The sequence below is a fragment of the Macrobrachium nipponense genome, chromosome 47 (assembly GCF_015104395.2).
Source record: "Macrobrachium nipponense isolate FS-2020 chromosome 47, ASM1510439v2, whole genome shotgun sequence".
NCBI classification, from domain to species: domain Eukaryota; kingdom Metazoa; phylum Arthropoda; class Malacostraca; order Decapoda; family Palaemonidae; genus Macrobrachium; species Macrobrachium nipponense.
In genome coordinates, this window is record NC_087222.1 from 2591381 (window position 1) to 2603431 (window position 12051).

General features: G+C 42.2%; 1 long non-coding RNA gene across 1 annotated transcript in view; it reads right to left on the reverse strand.

The window, feature by feature from the left end:
* The window catches only part of LOC135204432 (uncharacterized), a 29351-nt gene extending 27508 nt beyond the window's left edge, over positions 1 to 1843 (reverse strand). Inside the window, exon 1 of the long non-coding RNA XR_010312210.1 lies at positions 1615 to 1843. This is a non-coding gene — a long non-coding RNA (uncharacterized LOC135204432). The remainder of the gene's footprint in view (positions 1 to 1614) is intronic.
* Between the last annotated feature and the right edge of the window lie 10208 nt (positions 1844 to 12051).

The following is a 12051-nucleotide window of genomic DNA, read 5'->3' on the forward strand; positions in this document are numbered from 1 at the left end:
GCAAGGTGGTTATAAGTAAGGTGGTAGGTGGTTTCACATGGAGTGAAGAAAATTTACTTGTTGGCATCTCTTGCCTGCTTAGGCCACGCCCCCTTTGCACCAGGGCTGTGCATTGACCAAGCTTGTTGTAATTGTAATTTAATTAAAATGTAATTATTTACACGTTTTAAGGCAATTGTAATCGCACATCTTTATTTCTATTCAATATTAATTTTACTTGCAATTGTAATTTGATAATAGGACTGGTAATTATAATTATAACTGTAATTAACATAGAGCATAATGTAATTACTCCAAGCCTGACTGACGGAAATTTGTCTACTAAACGGAAGAAGACATCATACTACAGTTATGACATCCCCTGCAGAAATATTTCTTGGAAAGCAATGAAAATGTACAAATTTCCTTGTGTTTTTTTTATTTATGTGGCACAAGACACCATAGTTTAGCTATGTTAAAATGTCAACATAGTTAAAAAGACCGTCTGCACGCTTTTACTACTGAAATCTGACGAGCATGGTATAAATGGGGAGGAGCTTAGTGACGTCACTGATAGGTAGCCAATCAGGACAAAGAAGTAGTTTTCAAAGTATGGCTTGGTTTTCATTGTTTTTATTTTTTATTTTTTACTCATTGTCAGTATCAGTATCAGGAAGATAACAAAAAATCTAAACTTCCCTTTAAGCCTGCGAAGCTAATTTTATTATAGCAAAACTGAAAAAACAAACTGGTACAAATCATATTTTGGATTGTGTTACCATAGCGTTCAATGGGCATGACACTACCTCTGTATCTAGATACGTACCTTGGTCCTTGATGCGGAGTAAGTGACGCATGGATAGCAAGCCTAAGTAGCACCATGCATGTGAGTGTAAATTGACTATGATTCACTGAACCCTAAATAAGCTTCACCGAGAAATAGAACGGGTCTTTAGGTAAGTATCCTCAATAATATTGCATTTGATTTGCAGTGAATGAAACCAATCTTTATTGTATAGTGTAAAGGGTAACAGGAGGAAGGCCGAGCATATGGCTAAAAAAGAACGTAAGCAAAAAGAGACTTCAAATCTGAAAAGATGTTGAGACCCTTCAGAAGTTAGGCACCTTCCAGTGTTACGCCTCTACCGGAGAGGGTCTGAGGACGTTGGTCGAAAACTAGAAGTGATTTCATTTTATCCCTGACAAAGAACTTTAGCTAAAGACTTCAGAAAACAACATTCTAATTATGGATTATATGAGCAAGTAAATGAAACGTGGGGTTACAAGAAATCTATGACTCTGGTATCGGCAAAATATTGATTGTATATCGACATCTTTCATTTACACAATGTGGTAGGTAGTACAATGATTCATAAGAAGGTAATTTATGATTAATAATCCTTCCTTTGGTTCTCTTGAAGTCTGAGCAATCCCTATTTATCAATAAATGTTACGGTATGTAACGATATTTTCATCAATAAAATTATCAATAAACAGGAGTTACCTAATATTTATGGTTATGCTCATCACTATTTGACATTTTTATATATAGTGCTATTTCTATACCAGATAATATATTATTCATAGGAGGGCTTAAAAAATACATTTGATAGAATGAGATAAGATAACCCTTACCTGATCACAAAGGTGCTGGTAATTTTGTCAGAGTTCCTTCCAAACGTTACATTTGGCCACGACTATACAAACTTGTGTAAGAATGACCTCTTGCTGGCAAAAAAGAAATCGAAGAGGCGCTCTGTAGAGAGGAAAGTCCATCCCATGATATCATCAAGAATGAACCCTGATTTGAAGAACTTTCTTAGCTACGGCACGAGAGATCACAGGCACTACCACAAACATGAGAGAATGCATTACACCAGGCGAGACAGCTTGCGTATGCGAGGTTTACTATTATTTTTTTTTTTTTTCATCTGATTTTCTGAGAGGTTAGCCAGTGAACTACGGGGATCGAGTGATGGGATACTTCGTGGTGTTGATGAGCGACAACACCACGGTAGTGGCATATGTCAACAAACGGGGGGGGGGGGGGGGGGGGGGGGGGGGGGTGGGGGGGGGGGGGGGGGGGGGGGGGGGGGGGATGGCGTCGGCCTAGTGTCCCTTCCGTTGCATTAGTTGACAATGTAGGTGCACGAGTGGGCTGCAGCGCACTCAGTGGCGCATATACCAGTAGCTACATATGAAAGCTTTCATTTAAAATAATGCTTTACAGTGAGTGACGGCAACTACCAGTTTCCGCCTCTATAGTTGCAGGGGTGAGACACCGAAAAGTTAGTTGCTCGGAAGTTGTCTGGTTGGGACACTGACATGGCCACGTATGGGAGACAATTAAAGCAGAGTCCACTTAGCTTAACTGCAAAGCTAGCTGAACTCTGCTATAGTGTTCGCCAACGGTGTCTTCGTGTGAAAGAGGTCATTGGCGACTACTGTGGGTCGTTGGTGTACACACATTTAGGCATCTTGGAAAGAACAACTTTACGTCAATGCATGTAAATGCGAGAAACAGTGTTGCCAAAGAGCGAAGAAGATTCGAGGGGGAGTCATTGAATGCAGAGCTGCGGTCTGCACTCCTCACGTATGCGGCGCTTTAGGTCCGCATATATGTATATCTATGCTTTTAAAACTTTTTTCCATTAATAAAAAATTATATATCTTTGAAAATACTATTATTTTTCGAAAAACGAACTATTTTCACTATAGTCTCGAGTGTTCACGCGCCAATATCAGATACGATCTTACGATTGCCAATTAAGAACCGATTTTGACAAAAGCAGATGACGTAACCCAAACGTCATGTCCTGCAATGCATTCATTCTTTAGGTCCAGCAATCTTCAATTTGCCTTTGTAATTATATATATAGGTTAGTAAAATTTTGTTAATTTGTGAATTAACCTTTGGGGGAAGACTGACTTACATTATTGTAAACTTAGTCATGTTTAAGAGTTTTTTTTTTATATAGAAAACAACTGCAAATATGTATTAGGCAATTGCATTAGTTGAAGTGATTCAACTGATTATAACCGAATAAGTTTCGATACCAGTATGCTAAGAAGTGGTGTATTATAATCGTGGATTTTCTTTATATTAATGTAGCTTATTGATAAAAAAGGACCAATTATGATGTTCTCTTTTCCAATTTTTTAAAACTCATAATCCTGAATAGGGCATTCGTTTGGCTTAGGAAATATCTCATTTCAAAATATCCGGATCATAATAGGTGGCATAGACCTATACAATATATCATATCTTTTTTGTCATTTTACAATGCTTATGACATTGATTTTAAGCCTAGACCTATGTTATATAATAGGTTGTTTATTATCATTATTATTTCACAAACGTGTTGATTTAACATACAGCATAATTATTATGACCTAAGTGACAAATGTGGCTTAAATAAAAAAGAAAGAAGAAACTACCTATGAATATCGTAGGATTTATGGAGCTTGTCAATTTACTCTGTGAGGAACGCAAAGAAATAAGTGAAAAACAACAGTTTTTTTTAGTAAAGAAATACATTCTATTGCAGTTTTTTGTAGCTTCCCACTTTTTGCTGAAAACTTTATGGATAAATTTACTTGCTCTTGTTCACTTTGTAGCCTAATTTACGCATCAAATCATATATAACAATCATAACTATAAAACAGTAATTATATATATATATATATATATATATATATATATATATATATATATATATATATATATATATATATATATATATATATATATCGAATGTATAATACATAAATCAGCTTCAAGACTGAACACAGTCCGCGTATCTCGTTCAATTCTAAATTTTACCATCATTAAAGTTATCTAATGTTTCAAAAGATATGAAGCAACGGAATTACGGAAAGGGGAAAATCTAACTCTAAAAGGGTTTAATTAGTAAACCCAATTCATATACTGGTAAAGATACGTTTGATATAATAAAACCAGGGTGAGATATTTCGTCTAGTTAGTGTAGCAAAATAACATTGCTTGGCAAACATCTCCCGACTCCCGGTGCGGAGACGGAGGTATTTTGTTGGTGGTGGCGTTTTCCTAACAAGTCAATTACCGAAATCAATCAATTTATGGACTGAATGATCGAACCGGAGGTCAACCGATATAAATCAACGATTGGAGTTGAATTCGTGAGTCAGATATTGTTCATTTGTTTGATTTTTTGGTTTTATTTCCAGTCCTCCACAGTGGGGATGGTTCCCTCCTTGCAGACGTCTTCTGAATTGGGTACTAAACGACCTTCCACAAAAAACTACTTTTAACACGTCCCGTAATGTTAGACATCAGTCAATAGGCAGCGTCCGTCGAAGCAACACCCCGACACCTCCGCTACTTTCCTTCGAAGTAGGGTAAACAACCGAATAGACTACCTAGCTGCGGCCACCGTAACCGTGCTCGGACCCACCTTCAGAAAAAGTACTTTAACACGTCCGGACATAAGAGATGGGCACCAAGTCACGAGTCATAGGTCGTGGGAAACAATACCCCGAGACATGAGACTCGTGACTGGTGCCCATCTCCGGTGTCAGTAGTCCATTCGGTTGTTTACCTTAAGCGTTTTCTCCCAAATGACGAATTAAAGGCATATAATTTCCGATTAAACAGTGTAACGAAGGTCTAGCCATGCGCTAACTAACCTACCTACTAGGTACTGCCATGACGCTCTCGAAATTTTTACTTAGGGGAAACAACCGAGCGGGCTACTTGGGCCAGTCTTGCCCGCTCGTTGACCCACCTTCCAGAAAAAGTTGGTAGATCTAGGGTACTTATCCGTGGTTGCCTAGACTATGGCAGTTGCAGTTTTCTATGCAGTTTTACCTACTGAACAAGAATTTTAAGTAATATTTATTCCGACGACTGTAATTAGGGTAAAACACCACGAAGGCCAACCCTCACCACGGTGGACGGTCTTATTCACTCGATATTTAATTGTGAAACAAGAATACAATAGCAACTCTAAGCTTACCATTTAAAAGATTGAAGTTTCGTCAACATAATGTGATATATGAAAGCCCATACGAACTAAAATAAGCATGTGAGCTCTTCGTAAAATATTTTAAGGCAGTTTTGAAATCCAATATGGCGGCTACGTTTGCATGGAAGGTTCTGATCAGTGACGGCCACCATCTTTCCCCAGCCTTCCCAGCACTCATTTGAACAATGTTAGCGTATTTATGTAACGTTTATTGATCTTACTCAAGATTGCAGTTGTAATCAGCACATAAAAACAACATTTTTTGTTGCCTATATTATGAAAGTATGAAAACTTTTTTGTTCCCGGGTTATGGTTTGAACTGAATTCATTCTTACCTTGTAATCGGGTTTTTATCCTTACTGCCATCACAACTGAAACTCCACAGTGCTTATTTGATTGTAATATAACACATTTTGGTCTCTGTTCACTCCACATTGCACTTTAAACCCGTTACTGTTGCTGGTTCTCAAGCGCGCGCGCCACCACACAGTTACGAACGCAGACGACGAAACTGCAAAGTTTTATTCCCTAAATTGTTTACTTTACTCCTTATTTAGTTTCAAATTTACTTTGTTATTTACTAAATATTTTAATTTAATTCATGTATATATCCCTTTTTTGCAACCAAATTACCCCGAAAAATTACAGATATTTCTAAAGTAGATACAATCAAATGTTTCTAACGTTTTCGTACATCTGGCTGCCGAAAACCATAGGGAACGAAACGATGGGGCTATGATAAGTGCATAGAGGAAGACTACGGAGTAAGTGAATTTTATATACATATTTTTTTTTTTTTTTTTTTGCTTTTTTGTTTTTGCTAGCACTTTTAATAGATTTCAGTCTATATTAGTATTTTGAATTTCTTTAATAACCGTATGCCAGAAATAAATGTAACCTTTAATGTTTGCATGCTTTAATGTTTGCATGCTAAGCATGGCAAAAATCATCGTTGCCACATTAGTGGAGGCTTCACATACGCTGTTTTCATTATTATATACAGTTTCCATGAATTCTAGTTGTCATAGTAATGCAATAATGATAAAATTGCTTTTAATAATTATGTATATATACTTCCAATACATAGCCTAATTTCACCAATTTCAACGTTTTGTGTGTAGTCTTATACCCAGTTTGGAGGGTCAACACATACCGAATGGCAACAGAGAGAGAGAGAGAGAGAGAGAGAGAGAGAGAGAGAGAGAGAGAGAGATAGAGAGAAAGGAAGGTGAAGGAACGAAGGAAAGGGTGGCGGTGGAGGGGGGGGGGAAGAGGGTAGGTGGAGCTTTATACACGTGTTCATATCCATTTCTGCATAATGGAGTTTTTGTCTCTTGGTACAAGGACCAAGTGTCGTTATTCTTTACGATTAGTGATTCACGATACCCTTATAAATTACGGCACTGGGTGTAATGCACTATACAAAATCTCGTTCTGATCCGAGTGTTCGTTACAGAAATAGGTATTGCCCAAAAACGTGCTTGCACTGTCTCTGAAACCCATAGTAGGTATGCTGCTTAGTTGTCATAAAGTTTTTTGTAATCAAGTATTTTTTACAAGCTAGCTATTAAATAAATTTGTATTTTTCTCAATCAAAACATATGCCCCTGAATGCTAACTTTCCTCTTTTAACGACTTTCAGGTCATTGCAAATTCGGCCCCATAAGTTTCTTATGGTGCGAAAACACAGAGGCGCATCGACCGAAAACGATTGCGTCACACTACGGCGATAATCCGGCAGTAAAAAACATCTTCATATATCCAAAAGTAAAAATAATGAAGATATATGCGCATTAAGATTATACCAAATTACATGAAGAGCTGATAATCTGCATGAATAACTGGTAAACTGTTCTGCAAGAAAGTTGAGTAAAGCAATTATTTACAATAGGTACGAAGTTGTGACGTCATAATACAGGACTTGAAAGAACGTTCTAATTCCAAAAAATAATTACTTAAATTTGAGTCAGAATCGAGTTACTTTTTCAATAACGAATATTTCAAATTAATCATCATAAATATGTAAAAATATTGATGTTTTACTATTTATTTAAAAAATTATCGAAGTGCACGCTTCGTCGTCATCTTCTACAAAACAGTTGTTTACTCAGTGAGGAAAAGTTTTCCGTTTGTTTGTTTGATAAAAGTGCCCAGCGTGTGGGCACAAGTGGTGTGCGGATTTATCACAGGAAATGGTTAGTTTATTGACACAAGCGACTCCGTAAACATCAAGATGGCGTCAATCTTCTAAATACCTGGAGTTGTAAGTAAAAATGTTGAACGCGTTTTGGTGAGATTTGCACTACGTTTGAGACCGTTTTCAGTACCCTCTGTTTAAATCTTAAAATTTGGCCTTAATTTCTAACTTTGGAGAAAATTCTTACTTCGAAAGGAGAGTAGAGGTCTTTAGCTCCTGTTTCTCACCAACAAGAAGTCGCGACTGATGCCCATCTCCGGTGTCAGGACGCGTTATAATGTACTTTTGCGGAGGGTGTCCAGCGTTGATTGTAGGTTGCCTGTTTGGCCTGCCGTGGTGTTTTACCCTAACCCTCAGGGCACAGTACTAAACACGGCAAAATACATGGACGCCCCGAATCCCTAGTGGGGCCCCCTGGCCAAAACGATCTTTCATAACTTAGGATGATTGGAATGCTGGGGGGAGAGTAAAATGGCCTTTGCTGATGTACAGTCCTGTTCAAGTGCAGGATTGTCCATCAGTTTATCATTTTTCATTTTTTTTTTGTTTCATTTCTCATTTTTCCATTCCTAGCCATACTTTCAATGCAGCGCTGAATGATCTTATAGGTCCCAGCGCTTGGGCTATGCCCTAAATTTCATAACCATCCATCCACCAATCCCTAGTGGATGTCGTATCCGGGCGGTTACGTTCCTTGCAGTCCGTGAGTGGACCACGTGGGCCAGTCTTGCACGCTCGTTGACCCACCTTCCAGAAAAAGTTATTTAACACATCCTGACACCAGAGATGGACACCGGTCACGAGTCATTGGTCGTGGCTGTAACACCTTGAGATCTCTACTTTCCTCTCGAATTGGGCACTATCCTCCTCACACACGACCTTAGGCCCCACAGTAGTCGGCCTAGGCCTAGGCTTATCGGACTCGACACTAGCGTCACTGAAAAAGCTCTTATGCGCCTCATAATAGAGCCTCCACTGATCATTATTCCACTGCGCACACGTTGAACACGATGTATCAGGGGAACATGCAAAACCCCTACATCCAATACACCACAGATGAGGATCCGAGGTTGGTGAAGGCAAAGATGTACCGCAACGCATGCCATCGGAAACACACACACAAATCCTCCCCGAAAAACCCACATAGATCCGCCTTCCATACTTACAGGGAAGTAGGATGCTAGGTAATAACTAAAGGATAAATAAAAGGATAGGAAAAGGGCACTGGGGAAGCACTCAAGCAACAGGATGTCAAAGATATATCACGATATAAAACGACTACAGTCGGCGGTCAGCGTTGTTTATCTCAAGTTGGGTCAAGGCGGAAGGAGTAGGTGTTGACACGACGGCTACCGCAAAAAGAAATGGTATCACAATGACCTACCCAAGCTGGCCTGGGCTCACCAGCGCAGTTACCCCAGACCCAGGGACAGCGATTCAAGTTTGAACTCTTTGTATGCGTTAGCGGCGGCGCGTTCCCGCGAATATCCTTTTGTTAGACAACCGACGGTTTGTATATAGGAAAAAACAATTTTTCGACAATTACTTTTTTTTTTTTCTCCCAAAGTACAAAATAATGTCATAATTTAAGATTAAACAGGTTAATGAACATCTAGCCATGCGCAGTTCAAACTTACCTCCATGACTTTTACCTTGCGTGTAGAAGATTGACGCCACCTTGATGTTTGCCGAGTCGCTTGTGTCAACAAACTTCACATATCCTGTGCCAGATCCACAAAACATACGTACTCATAGATGCTGGTACAGTATCCTTACAACACTGATGAATGATGACACACTTTGGCTGGGTGTGTGGAACAAAGTGAATGTTCTGGGGTGCCAGTGAGTTAGACACCTAGGGTAAACAACCGCAGTCGATCCATCGTCATCGTGTGGCCCGGCCTTATTCACTCTATATTTAATTGGTGAAACAAGTATACAATTACATCTTTAAGCATTACCATTCAAAGATTGAAGTTTCGACAACATAATGTGATATATGAAAGCCCCATACGAACTGAAATAAGCATGTGACGCTTTTGTAAAATATGTTTTCAAGGCAGTTTTGAAATCCAATATAGCGGCTATCGTGTGGATGGAAGGGTCTGTTCACGGTCTATCCACCATCTTTCCAGCCTTCCCAGCACTCATTTGAACAATGTTAGCGTATATATGTAACGTTTATTGATCTTACTCAAGATTGCAGTTGTAATCAGCACAATAAAACAACATTTGTTCCGATACGTAATACAAACCATCGGTCCTTTAACAATAGGAAGTAGCTAGCGGCAGCTGGAACGGTCGTAAGCTTCGAACAAGGGGAGAACGGTAGTTAACTGCTTGTCCGACAGTCGCGCGCCGCGCGACTGGGAGGTAAACAAATCACTTTTGCTTTCGGCCGCGGGTGTGAAGGACGTGTTCGTCATCGCTCTCTGCCCGCTTCATCGTCGTATGCTTTGTTTATATTGTGTTTTCTACTAATGGTTTGTTTGACTTGAAAATGAAATTGTAAGTACACTGTTTTCATTTTCATTACTTAATTATGAACCCTTGAATTATGTCTCGGTGCCGAGGCGGGCGCGCGCTCGCGCCGAGTCATGTATTTGGGCGAAGGGTGTAATTGAAAAATGTAAGTACTTTTTTCATTGTATTTTGCCCTGTGCGTTCGGTACCGAGAGTGTGACTGCGCTCGGCACGAACTTTTAATTTTGTATAATAGAATGCAATGAAAGTGGATTCGCAATTGCAATATTCTTTTCATTTTCATTTATTGATTGCATGAAATTTAATCTGGATCAATTTTCGTTCTTACCCGGGAATTGATCCTTACGATTTTTATGTGAAATGAAATCGCAAGTGCAGTATTCTGTTTCATTTTATTCATATATATTTTATGATAGCATCATATTATTAGATCAAGTTTCCGTTCTTACCGGGAATTGATCTTTTCTCCTTTAAGTTCTATGAAGTGATCGCAAGGGCAGTATTCTGTTTCATTTTCATATTACTTTTCACTGCTGTGGCGGGGGTGGGGGAAGCGAAGGTCTGCCAGGAAGTCGTCGGAAAGCTCTCCCGCGACTCCCTTGGTAGCCGATTCTTCGTCTTCCTTCCTGCCCCCCGCTCAGCTTCTTCGTTGTATTTTGTATTTGGGGTCTTCCTTGCGTTCGGGGTGGGGCATGTCTTCCCCCGTGCGTGAGGGAACCCCTCTTACTAATCTATCTATGTTACCGCAGGTGCTACATCCGTGGGAGACGACCTTGGATGTAGATGTAGATCCTCACGAGGTTTGTACTCGTTGTCGGGGGCGAGAGTGTTCCCGCAACGAGCCCTGTGTAACGTGTATGCATTCGTCAGAGGCGCAGTGGGTGCTGTACGAGACACAAGAAGTCATCGGAAAGTCCAGTGACTCCTTTGGTAACGGACGTCCAGTTGTACTCGGGGTCTTCCGTCCGCTCTGGGTGGGGTTCTCTCCCCCAGGCTGCGAGAAAAGCCCCTCTAACTAACCCGACTGTTGCTTCCGCAGGTTTGCCATCAGCGAGGACGACTGGAACAGGTGTGGGAGTCGCTGGGACTGCAGGGGTTGATTCAGCGGTTGGCGGGGTCGGCAGTGGTCACTCATGATACGGTAACCACTACAACAACCACAATCTCGACACCAGCATATGAGATGTCACCGCACCTGGTGTACACACCACATGTCATGTCGGAATACACCCACGGCTGCAATCCAGAACCAATTCCTGCCGTGCCAATCAGGACGGTGCCACCGCCACCTGGGTTCTTTGTATTGCCGACCCCGGACTGCCGCTGCCCAAAGAGTACCCCCCTGGACCTGCCGCCAGTGCCGAGGATGACGGTAGCTGCCGACAGGACGCCTGTCTCTCCTGTGGTACCTGCCGTGCCTGCCGTACCTGTTGCTGTCCCAGCCGCTCATTCCCTTTCAGATCAGGTGCCTGCTGCTCATTCACTTTCAGATGTTCCTGCTGTTCCTGGACCTGTTCCTGTTGTTCCTGCTGTTGGTGATGCTGTCACAGTCTCAGGTCTTTCGGACAGTGCAGTCGGGCCCTGTGCTTCGGCAACTGCCCCGGCTCCTCCTGGATGGAAGACCTGACTCTGTCCTGCGGAGCCTGGCGAAGAAGAAGAGGAAGAGGAAGAAGGTGTCGTCCGTCGTCTTCGTCGTCTTCTTCGTCGTCCGCTGCCTCTCCTTACCCTTCGACTTCTAAGGCCAAAACAGCCGAAGAAGAAGAAGGTTGCCTCCTTCCCCCCTAAGAAGACTCCTTCGGGATCTTCTAAGGGCCCGGCTCGCTCAGGCGAGCTGGGGAGCTCTTCTGCTGGTTCCTCCTGTTCCTTAGGGAAACGGGGCCCGTCGCTTCTTCTGCAAGAAGAAGTCGACGGGGACCAGAGGGCACCAGCCTCGGCTGGTGCGTCCTCACCTGGTGCTAGCGGGTCTGCCGCTAAACCAGGTTCCGTCTCGGCCGCTTCTCGTTCGCGAGAAGCACCGAGTGGACGCTCTTCCAAGAAGACCGTCCAGCCAAAGTTTTGCGCCCGAGCTCGCTCGCCGTCAAGACAGCGGCGCGAGCAGAAGACTGGCGAGAGTCGTGCACACAACTCTCGCCAGGCCAGTGGCACGCTCTCGCAGCGATCAACTGGCTGCTCGGGCTAACGTGGACGGTCGCTGATCAGCCACGGGTTGAGGCGAGGAAGGAGTCCCCGCGGCCGCCGGTACCAGCCACGGCTCGGTACCAGCGACTTGACGCGGCGAGAGGAGCTGCTGGCCGGTCTCGACGCGACACAGAGCCTAGCAGGTCACCCGTCCGCCGCTCCCGATGGGACCAGGGCGGAGACGGTGACCAGCGGCAGCTCGCCTGACGC